Genomic DNA, 11,587 nt, shown 5'->3' on the forward strand with positions numbered 1-11,587 from the left:
GTGTGCCCTGCATGGGCAGGCGGACTCTCAACCACTGTGCCACCAGGGAAGCCCTAGAGGGCATTTTAGAACTAAATCCTAGGAGAAATGCTTTTAGGTTCAGAGACAGACCTTCCCACTCACCGCCAAGAAAAAGAAAAAAAAAAAAAAGAAAGTTGAAGAGGAGGGAAAAGATATTAGTGTACAGAAAGGCAGCTGTTTGAGCTCACCCAGGTGTGCTCTGAAGACCAAACCCCTACAGCAGCAATTAGCGGGTAACCCTTGATCTCCTCTACCTCCTAGACAGCACAGTGGAATCAGATGGCGTGGGAAGTGCGCGCGCGTACACACACACGTCATGTGATCCTACCTGCAGGAAGGTAGTTTCTGTGGGTGAGAGAACGAAGCCAGGTAACATTCCAAACAGACTGCAGTTTTAGCAGATCTATCAAGAACACTGACACGGGAGGCTTGTTATTGTAATCCCAGAAGCCTTTTCATTTTTTCTTTGCAAAGTGTGTGAACAGTCGTAATGTTGTTTTGCTTCTAAAACTGGACAGTGAGTTGAAGAGCAGCAGCCGTCGCCACAATAACAGCACCACCACCACCACCACCACCAAAATCTTTTATCCTGGCCACCATGGAGTTTCTTGAAAGAACTTATCTTGTGAATGACAAAGCCACCAAGATGTACGCCTTCACGCTAGACAGGTAACAGACATCAGATACTGCTTCACAATTCGCTGTGTCTTGAGTATTCACTAAGTCCCTAGATCCTACTGCTTCAGAATTGGAAAGTTTTGCTGTTGCAACTTGGGGGCGTTTTGTAAAATTTTATAAACTTGTTGGCCAAGTTATATAATCTTATCCTGAAAAAGGCAATACTCTGTGTAGTTGATTTGCTTCCTTAAATATCCTGAGTGTATGAAGGACATATTTTATTAAGTATATTTTTCATCTGTAGATTTTCTTCTAAAAAACAGACATACACAATCTGATGTGTTTCCCTTTCTTTTCCTCAATTCTTCACACTTTTAAGATAGTAAATTTTATTAAATTATATTTAGAAAGAATTAAGGCTTTTCAACTATGTGGCAAAGTGTGGTCACACTGATCTTAAGTTAATCGCTATTTTCTTAATTATATAATATCATTATCACATATACACACCTATAATAAATATAGCTGAGCTTAATGTTCTACATAGCTCTAGTTCTTTTTACTACCTCCCACAGTTCCATGTGCAATACATTCATTTCCCCCTTATTTAACAATAATTGATTGAACATGTGTATATATACCGGAGACTAAAATATTCCTAGACCTGTATCTCTGTCCTCTTGAAAACCTGAGTCTAATGTGGAATGCATATAAGAAACAGGCAATTACAAAATAGCATGTGTGTTATTCTGGGGGTATACAGTAAGAATACCTCAAGGGAACCTAGGTCTTTGCTGGAATTTGGGAGTCAGAGAAAGCTTTTCAGAAGTGATAGGCTGAGAACTGAAAAAATAAAAAGGAGTTAGAGTAGGGTTAGGGAAACCCTACATAGGAAGTAGGGTTAGGAAAGTTTTCCTGACTGAGATAATTTCCTGGTAAAGACAGAGACAAATAAGAATGAGACTTTGGTGCATTTGGGGAATTCAATCCAAGTGGGGAGCAAAGAGAAACACACTCAGAATACATAGATAAATGAATGAGAATCTGAAATAAATTCATGTTAGAAGCAGAACTTAAGAGAATACTTCTTACCCATTAATAATACGTGTAATGTTTTTGTGTGTTTCATGAAAACAAATTAATATTCCAAAGAGTAGCGGCATTGCGTTTGATAGCATCGAATGTTTAAGCAACTGCAAAGGGACTTTTTCTCAGGATATTTATAACTTTGCTTAAAAATATATATATGGCGAAGAGTCTAGCACATCTATTATCTCACACTGTAAGAATTATTTTTCTAAGAAAATAATATTAGATGTGATTTATTGAGATCATAAACGACAAAGCCTCACACTAGGTCAGGCAGAAATTTTGAACAACAAATTGTTAACACTGTGGACACTATTAATAGAGCATCTCTACATTATTAAAATAGCAGTATTTCCCTTCTCATGAAACTAGACCATTAGCACTCTGTCATGCAAATAAAGCCAACTGTTTATGGTTATAGGGTCTCGTTCACCTCATGCATTGGTATGGTTTTCAGGATACAGTGATGATAAAAACTGTCAAACTAATTTTTATTTTTTTCCAAATAAAAACAATTGAACCTAGATGAGATGATTTATCCTGATCCCTCATTTCACCAGTTAGGAAAGTGGATTCCAGAGAGAATAAATGCCATTTTAAAGCTTGGGTGTCTAATTACGGCAGAGTTGGGAGGTGGACCATGCCTCCCGTTTGTGTATTTTGTTCCCCTTCCCGTCTCCTGCACACACACTTTCACCATGTGGCCTCCTGGGTCCTTAATCTCTTTCCTCCTGAGCTCATATGAACCTTGATCCCCCACTAATTCACTTTTCCTCACCTCTCCCAATCTCCTTTCTCATATATTTTGTTCTATCTCTATTTCAGAGGTAACTCTGTCCCCTGAAGGTCCTTCTCTTTTCTCCTTCCTTCTCTTTTTTTCTACTTATCATCAGCTTTCTATTTAAGTTGTTATCATCTGTTGAGAAACTTATCTAGAAGGAATCTGTATTCTCTAATTACACAACAAAAGTGCTTCAGTTATCTATTGTTGTGCAAGAAACTACCCCCAAAACGTAGTGGCTTAAACAACCATCATTTTATTTATCACAGTTCTCGCTCCATGTGGAGTTATCGAGGTTTGCTCGTGAGGCTGCATTCTGCTGGTGTCTGGGATGTGCTAGAAGGTCAAGGATGGCTTCACTTACTTGTCTGGGGTCTTTGTGTTGGCTTTGACTGGTCTTCGTTCTGCTTCCCATGGCTTCTCTCTCTGTGTGGTGTCTCATTTTATCAGATTAGCTTGGACCTTTTTATATGGCAGTTCAGGGGAGAAACAGAGCAGCAGTGGACTCTGACAGGTGTCAGACAGCTTAAGACCAGAACTGGCACAGCACCATTTTTACCACATTTGATGGGTTAAAGCAAGTCCCAAGTCTGAGATGCAAGGGGTGGCACAGTGGATTCCATCTCTTGCTGGCATGTGCATATAAGATGACAGGAATTGTTGGACATAATTTTAGAGACATTTTACCACAGGAAGTAGTAATATTAGGAATCTCTCCCCTACCAATCCCTCCAATTCCCTTTCCAGTGATATGATTCCCTATGCTTGGGCTCATGGTAGCAAAGAGATAGTTGTATAAAGTTGACCTACATACTCAATACGGTTTTCTTGGTACTGGAAACGAGCTTTTCTTTTTCCCAAGTTGTATATGAAAGAAGTGCAGGGAATGTGAGGGCAGGTCCAGATGGTAGGGACAAAGTACTGGAATCGTTTCAATGTGAAGCCTTAAAGTGTGTGTGTGTGTGTGTGTGTGTGTGTTTGGGATGGCAGGACTTCTGGAATGGTGGTGTAAGTAGCTCAATGGACCTCCTTCCCCAGTGAAACATTTTTACCATTTTACTGGTAAAAATAATACTAAAAAAACTCCAACAGTTTAGTCTCTGGAAATTGTCTTAAGGGCATACAGTAAACTGAGATTTATTCGAGAAAATCTACTAAATCTCAGTAAAAAGCAAGAGTGTGTGGCATTTGAGCCATGATCTGCCCCACTAACCTCTTTCCCCTCCAAGCTTGTTGTGATGGAAGTTCTACTCTGGTTGGATGTGGCCAAAAGACAGGGATCTCTCTCCTCCCAGCTTCCAACTGGGGCTACAGTTCACCCCTAGAGCAAAGGGCTGCTGGAATCTCTAATTGCCCCAGCTCCATATTATAGAACCTGTATTCAATGCAGACAAGGCCAAGAGGACTGGGGGCCCCTTCCTTCACCCAATCCCTACTCATAGTCCAGGAGCCGCAAGCCCCTGAACACCCCTGCCCTGGCTCACACACAGGGTGAGGTTCTTCACCACCCACTTATGGAGCAGAGGTGGCACTCCAGGATAAGCGGGTCACTGTTCCTTCTCTCAGTTTTGGGGCAGTGATGCAGAGGTTCTGCCCATGGGAGAATCAGGCTATAAGAACAGAGAGCTATGCACCTTTCCCTTAGAGGACTGATGATACATCAGCTGAAAGTTTATTTGGAACAGAACATGGGATATTTCATAAGGGCACTGTCAAAAACAATGAGGATTTTGCTGTTGGGCAATCAAGAGCAGGCTGGTTGCTTCATCAGAGCAACAAGCTAAATGGTAGACCAGTTAGAAGTTTAACAGAAACAGCTAGGGAAAGACAGGTAGAAAGAGCCCTCCTGGAGTTGGCACAAGCCACAAAGATTAGCCTCAAATACTGTCCCTGTAAGGAGGCTCTTATGGACTGAATGTTCTTGTCATTCCACAATTCATATACTAAAACCCTAGCTCCCACATGACTATATTGGAAACAGGACCTTTAAGGTGATTAAGGTTAAATGAGGTCATTAGGGTGAAGTCCTGATAGACAGAACTGATATCTTTATAAAAGAGGAAGAGATACCAGAGATCTCTCTCTTTCTACCATGTGAGAACATAACAAGAAGACAGCCATCTACAAGCCAGGGCCACCAAAACCAGAAACCAAATTTTCCAGCACCTTAATAATGGATTTCTAGCCTCTAGAACTATGAAAAAATAAATTTCTGTTGTTTAAGCTACCCAGTCTGCAGTATTTTACTATAGAAGCTAGAGTAGACTAATACATGGCCCAATTTTAATTGGATAATATTGTAATTTATGCCTCAGGATACTGTTGAAAACATTAGAGCAATCAGCAAGTGATTAAGGAGGACAAGAGCTGAGTGTGATACCAACAAAGGCAGAGGAGCCAGAAGCTTAACAGTGATGCATGGAAAAAGACAGTCAAAGAAAACATGATTAAAATGATCACCATCCCTGGGAAAGCGGGTAGGGAGAGGGAAGGATGACTGTGCGCATGTCCAAGGCTGCACTCTCTGAGGAATGGCCATAGAGGCTACACAGCAGGAAAGGTCAAAGAAGATACTCCACTGAACTAGACAAGCCAATTCACTAAACAAATAAAAAAGCAAACAAGTAAGCAGCCACAATAACAAGCCCGCTGGGGATCAGTATTCAGAATTGCTACAGTATATTACCTAAAACATCCAGTTTCCAGAAAACTATGACAACCTATGCAAAGGAACAGGAAAGAATAACCTATAAACAGTAAAAAGAGCAGGTAGTAGAAACTGCCTTGGAAAGGGCCCCCATGTTGAACTTAGCATTCAGAGATTTAAAGCAGCTCTTATAAATATGTTCAAAGAATTCAAGAAAATCATGTTTAAAGAATTAAAGAAAGGCATGATGACAATGTCTCATCACATAGAGAATATCAGTAATAATAGAAATAATAAAAAAAGAACCAAATTCTGAAGTTGAAAAGTACAATAAATGGAACAAAGGGACTCAGCAATAGATATGAGCTGGCAGAAGAAAGAATCAGTGACTGTGAAGACAGGTCAATAGTTATGCAACACAAAGTACAGAGAGAAAAAGGAATGAATAAAAATTAACAGAGCCTCAGAGAAATGTGGTACATAGTTAAATATCCTACCATATACATAATGGGAATACCAGAAAGAGAGGAGGCAGAAAAGGAGCAGAAAAACATTCAAAGGAACAAATTTCAAAATTTGGTGAAAACATTAATTTATACATCCATGAGAGTCAACAAACTCTAAAAAGAATCAAGGCAAACAGATCTATACTCTGACACACACATCATAGTTAAAATAATGAAAGCAAAACACACAGAAAAATCTTGAAAGCAGTAAGAGGAAAAAAGACTCATCGTGAGCAAGAGTTTCTCAGTAAGATTAACAGCTGATTTCTATCAGAAACAAAGGAGGCTGGAAGGCAGTGGGACAGCATATTTAAAGTACTGAAAGAAAAAACAAACCCTGCCAATCAATCAACTTTTATCCAACAGAACTATCTTTGTAAAATGAAGGTGAAATAAAGAAATTCCCAAATGAATAAAAATTGAGAGAACTTTTTGCTAGCAGATTCATTTTACAAGTAATAGTAAAGGAAATTCTTCAGGCTTAAAACAAATGACACCAGCCATTAACTAGAGTCAACACACAAAAAATCAAACAGCATCAGTAAAGGTAATTATGTAGATAATTATACAAGACAGAATATTTACTCTCCTTTTTTCTCTTAATTGATTTAAAGATAAATCACATAAAATAAAATGCTTGTAATCTTTGATGAAATGGAAAACTTCATAGAAACATGTCAGCTACCAAACCCGAGAGGAAATAGAAATCTGGGTAGACCAATAACAAGTAAAGAGACTGTATTAGCTTCACACAAAGAAAGCCCAAATGTCTCACTGATGGCTTCTACCAAAGATGTAAAAGAGAATTAATATCAATTCTTCCAAAAAATAAAAGAGTGAACATTTTCCAACTTATTCTATGAGTTTAATATTCCAGATAGAAAAACAATAGAAATGAAAACATACTTCCACAAAACCTTGTACACAAATTTGCCAAGTAGCATTATTCATAATAGCTGAAAAAATCTAAACAACCTAAATGTCCCTCAGATGTATATCCATACAACTTAGTACTATCTGGAAATAAAAAGCAATAGAGTACTGACGTACTGATATTTGCTATAACATGGATGAACCTTGAAAACACTATACTAAGTGAAAGAAGCCGGTCACAAAATCTACATAATGTACGATTCCATTTATAGAAAATGTCCAGAAGAGGCAAATTTATAAAGACAGAAATAAGGGTAGTGACTTCCTGAGGTAGGATTGTGTGTAAGGAGACTGGGGATTTACTGGGTATGGAATTTCTTTTTGGGGTGATGAAAATGTTCTAAATTAGATTGTGGTGATGGTTGTATGACTTTGTATATATGCTAAAACCCATTAATTGTATACATTAAATGGGTTTGTGGCATATGAATTATATTATAATAAAGCTGTTTAAAAAAGGGGTGGAACACTGGATAGCTGGTCTGGGACAAGAAATTACACCTGTTAGGTGAACATTTCTACTCCCCACTCCCTCATAATTTAATCAAATAAACGGTCTCCATATTTTGCTCACTATACTCTAGCCTTCCAAGCAACACCCAAAATGATCATTTTAGAAATGTGAACCACATAATGTTACCTCCCTACTCAAAACCTTCCGACTTCCTCCTTTTATATTTTGAAGAAAATGAAACCCTTTACAATGGCCCACGGAGTTCTGCATGATCTGACTTCTGCCTACTTCTCTGACTTGATTCAATTTTACTCTCTTGATGCTACAGTGGCCACTATGCAGTTTCCTTTCTGTTCAAGACAAGCTTCTGAACAAGACAAGTTCTTTCTTGCCTTTCGGCTTTTGCACCAGCAATGCCCTCTGCTTGTGATGTTCCTCCTTCCTGTGGGTCTGCTCTGGGTTACCTTTTAAGTTACTGCTCAGATATCATCTACAGAGGTGCCTTCCCCTACCACTCTATTTCAGGTAGCCTCACCTTTCCTTTCCCAGTCACTGCCCATGATACTACACAGCCTCTGTTACTATCAGCTGGTTTGCTGTGTTCCCCTCTGCTAGGATATAAGCTTCTTAGGTCAAGAACTTTGCTGGTCTCAGAGGCATGGTATCATTAGCACCTCTGATGGTGCAGGCATGCAACACGGTTGTTGAACGAATGAATACATGAAGTGTTGGAAATGCATGGCGGGACCTTAGATTTTATCTCCTCTCCCAACAGGAGGAGTGATTTAAGGCTCTTGGGAAAGGTAATGTGAAAGTACAAAAACAAAGTGATTTTATATAGTCAACATGTGAAGAGTGTGAAAAATATTACCAGCTCCACTTAAGAGATATAGAACCAAAGGGGTTTGACTTCTACCAACAGACAAAAATAAGATACAAAATTAAAAACAAAAATGCTTCTCCAAGATCACAAAATAAAGCTCCATTTTCTAATTCTTATTTTAAGAGATGAACTCTAAGTTCTAGGCTATTGACATCAACTTTTGTAATATTTCCCTATTTTTCTTCTCTGTTTCTCCCCGTTTTTTCTTTTTGATGCTACAGTAAGTTTCTTTGCTCCGGCCTATTGTTCCTACTCTTCAAAGCGTCAGCCATATTTGAATGTGTGGTGACCTCTGGTGATTTATTCTTTGAAAGTAAATTCATATTTCATATTTTGATGCATTCTAGCATTTGCTTTTTAGAACCTTCGTTTTAAAATTCTTCTTAGAATTTGCATCACTTTTCAGATCAAGAGGCTGTACTGCATCTAGAGACACTTAGACCACTTTGCTCTTATGAGATGATGAGGAACATATTTTAACTTCAGTTTTTTAACTTCTTTTGGAATCACAGACCCTTTGGGGAGCCCAGCGAAGATGGTGGACTCCCATCTCCCCTCATAAAACACATACGTACACACACGTGAACACACTGTATCCAATTTCAGTCCTGTTTCGGATTTCTGGCTTAGTGCTTCAAGGAACAATCTCAGCTCAAAATGTATCCAACTTGGTTAATCTTAGGTCTAGGACAAGGTAGCAGCATTTAAAAGTAAAAATTGGCCAGGTTTCTTGCACTTTTCCTCTTGTGGCATTGCTCACAGGCTGTTCCCCTGGTGGAATTCCTGCCTTGGTCTGCCTTCTAAACTGTTCCAGGATAAGTTCTCTCTCAGTCACTCACCACCTGGTTTTTCTCTGCCCACAAGATTCACGAAAAATAGAAAATAAAGGAAAGCTTCATATGGCCAGAGTGGTCATATGAACAATGCCAGAATATTTGGTGACCCTGTCCTGCTCATACTGCCTTCTCAGCACAAGGAAAAAGGAAACCTCCACCATGTTTTCTTATTAGTTCTCTGGCTCCTCTGCGTCGATGACCATTGGTGACTAACACTACTACCTTATACGGTTGTTTATTATCAGGGTATGTATCACATTACAAAGGTGAAAATTCATAGGTATGAGTACTCTATGTGCCTCTTGCCAAATAGTTCTTATTCCAATATGAAGATTACTTAGAATTGCTCAAAATCCTGACTGCTATTAACATCATCGGCAAAAACATTCTGAAGCCAATTTGGCGAATATACATCAAAATCCTTAGAAATGCAGAAACTCTTTTTAAAAAAATAAATTTATTTATTTATTTTTGGCTGAGTTGGGTCTTCATTGCTGCACGTGGCCTTTCTCCAGTCATGGCGAGCAGGGACTACTCTTTGTTGCTGTGCGCGGGCTTCTCACTGCAGTGGCTTCTCTTGTTGCGGAGCACAGGCTCTAGGTGCTTGGGCTTCAGTAGTTGCGGCACGCGGGCTCAGCAGTTGTGGCTCACGGGCTCCAGAGCGTAGGCTCAGTAGTTGTGGCACACGGGCTTAGTTGCTCCGCGCCATGTGGGATCTTCCCGGACCAGGGCTTGAGCCCACGTCCCCTGCATTGGCAGGCGGATTCTTCACCACTGTGCCACCAGGGAAGCCCAAAATGTAGATACTCTTTAGCCAAGTAATTCCCCTTTCAGGATTGCATTTTAAGGAGATAATAATATACTTAGCAAAGGATAACTATAAGGATATGAATCACAGTGGTGCCAAATAATTGGAAAAGAGTCAATTGTCCAACAATAGAAAATAGTTACTTATGTTGTAACATATCTATACTAAATATAATGCTCTCTGTATGTTAAACTAATGATATAGAATATTTAATAAGTTGAGAAAATGTTAACAATACATACAGCTAAAAATTAGGTTCCAAAGGTGTATCTTTGGTGGAATACTATTGTGACACTGTCATTTCATCCACAATCTATTCCAGCCCATCCCCACTGAGTTGCAGTCATGTGATTTGGGTAGCATTTACCGCACTCTCAGCTCCAGGAGTCAGCGTTGTTAGGTTTAGCCAATCTTCTGGCTGTAACAAGGTCTAAGCCAATTAGCACATCCATAGTCCTCTGGCTACAGAGGCTGGCCAAATCAGCACGCAACTCAGGACTCCTGTTTTGCAGTTGGGAGAATGAACACTCTTTCTTGCTGTATAAGAAAAAACAAGTACACAGTCCTGATTATCTTGGGCAACTATTCCACTACATGAGGAAAACCAGCCTGAGGTTGAAGAGTAGTTGAGAACTGCAGAGTAATGGATCTGGAGCTTTGATAAATCAGGCTGAAGCCTAATACTTCTAGATGTTTTCAGGTGCAGAACCAATAATTCCCATTTGTTAATTTACCTAGCATGAGCTTTGTTTTCTGTACTTGCTATCAAAAACATCCGAATTAATATGGACTCTAAGTAAAAACAGTATTTATTTATTACAAAGCTAAACAAAAAACTATCAATAATAGTTGTCTCTTGGTGGTAATTTATTACTGATTTTTTCTCCTCTGCTTTGTGCCTTTCTGTAATTCCAGGTTTTCTATAATGAATATGTATGTTATTTTATTCAGGAAACCCCCCAAATATAAGGATAATTAGAATTGTAATACTAATCATCACTTAAGCCAAAACCATCAGATCTTTTTGTGGATGGTGATAAGACAAAGTAACTCTTCAATGGAGGAAAATAATTTATTTCCATTTTTATACCTTTCAGAGTCATGAATGTAAAGTTCTAACTCCTAAGAATCTTATTAATGTCTTCTAATAAGTTTATTAAAAAATACAAATCTAATTAGTTCAAGATCATGGCATCAGTAAAAATTGGTTTTAGGTGTACCGATGTTCAGGTAGAGAGGCAGTGTGGGCATAGTGGAAAAAACACTAGGCTTGGAGTCCCAGCTCTCCCATTTCCTGGCTGTTTGACCTCAGGCAAACCTCTCTGAACCTTAATTACTTCAGGTAAGAAACTGTGGGTTGGACTAAATGTTATCTACAATCTTTGCATTTGTGAAATTCTATATTTCTACAAATGGCTCTATATTTCTATAAATGCTTTATATTTGAATAGAACTGATAGGCACTGCCTGCTTTGGGAAGTATAAGTAGGTTTAACTCTCATTACAACTTTGATAGATTGGTAGAGATTTCTGCAAAGCTGTGTTAAGAAGGTTTCTGAGGGTTCATATGGAATCAGCAGGAAAAAGTGCTATGATCTATTAACAATGTTGCTGTGCAGAAGAAAGGGAGAGTGTTGCCATGCAATAGTGAGTGTCTGAATCACCAGGCTGGCTCATACGCACATTACTCGCTAATAGTAATAACCTCATTACTGCCCCTTTTAAAATTTATAGCAGTGCCCAAAATGTTTTCAAAGTGAAGTGACTGTGAAGGAAAGGCACCAAAATGTATCTGCTTCCTTTCTCCTTTTCCTTTACTTTCTTTTAATCACTGGTAGTATAGACTGAATAAGAGCTTGCCTAAATAAAAGCAAAACTCTTTGTAGTTGAGAATTCAGAAGGAAAGTTCTCGCTTGGTTCCTTACATTTGATATTTCTTGTAGAAGGAGCCATGAATTATAAGTTCCTAGCTAGTCAGCAAATGTCCTCATAGCAGTTCTGATAATGGGTT

Source organism: Tursiops truncatus, chromosome 17 (assembly GCF_011762595.2).
Source record: "Tursiops truncatus isolate mTurTru1 chromosome 17, mTurTru1.mat.Y, whole genome shotgun sequence".
NCBI classification, from domain to species: Eukaryota; Metazoa; Chordata; class Mammalia; order Artiodactyla; family Delphinidae; genus Tursiops; species Tursiops truncatus.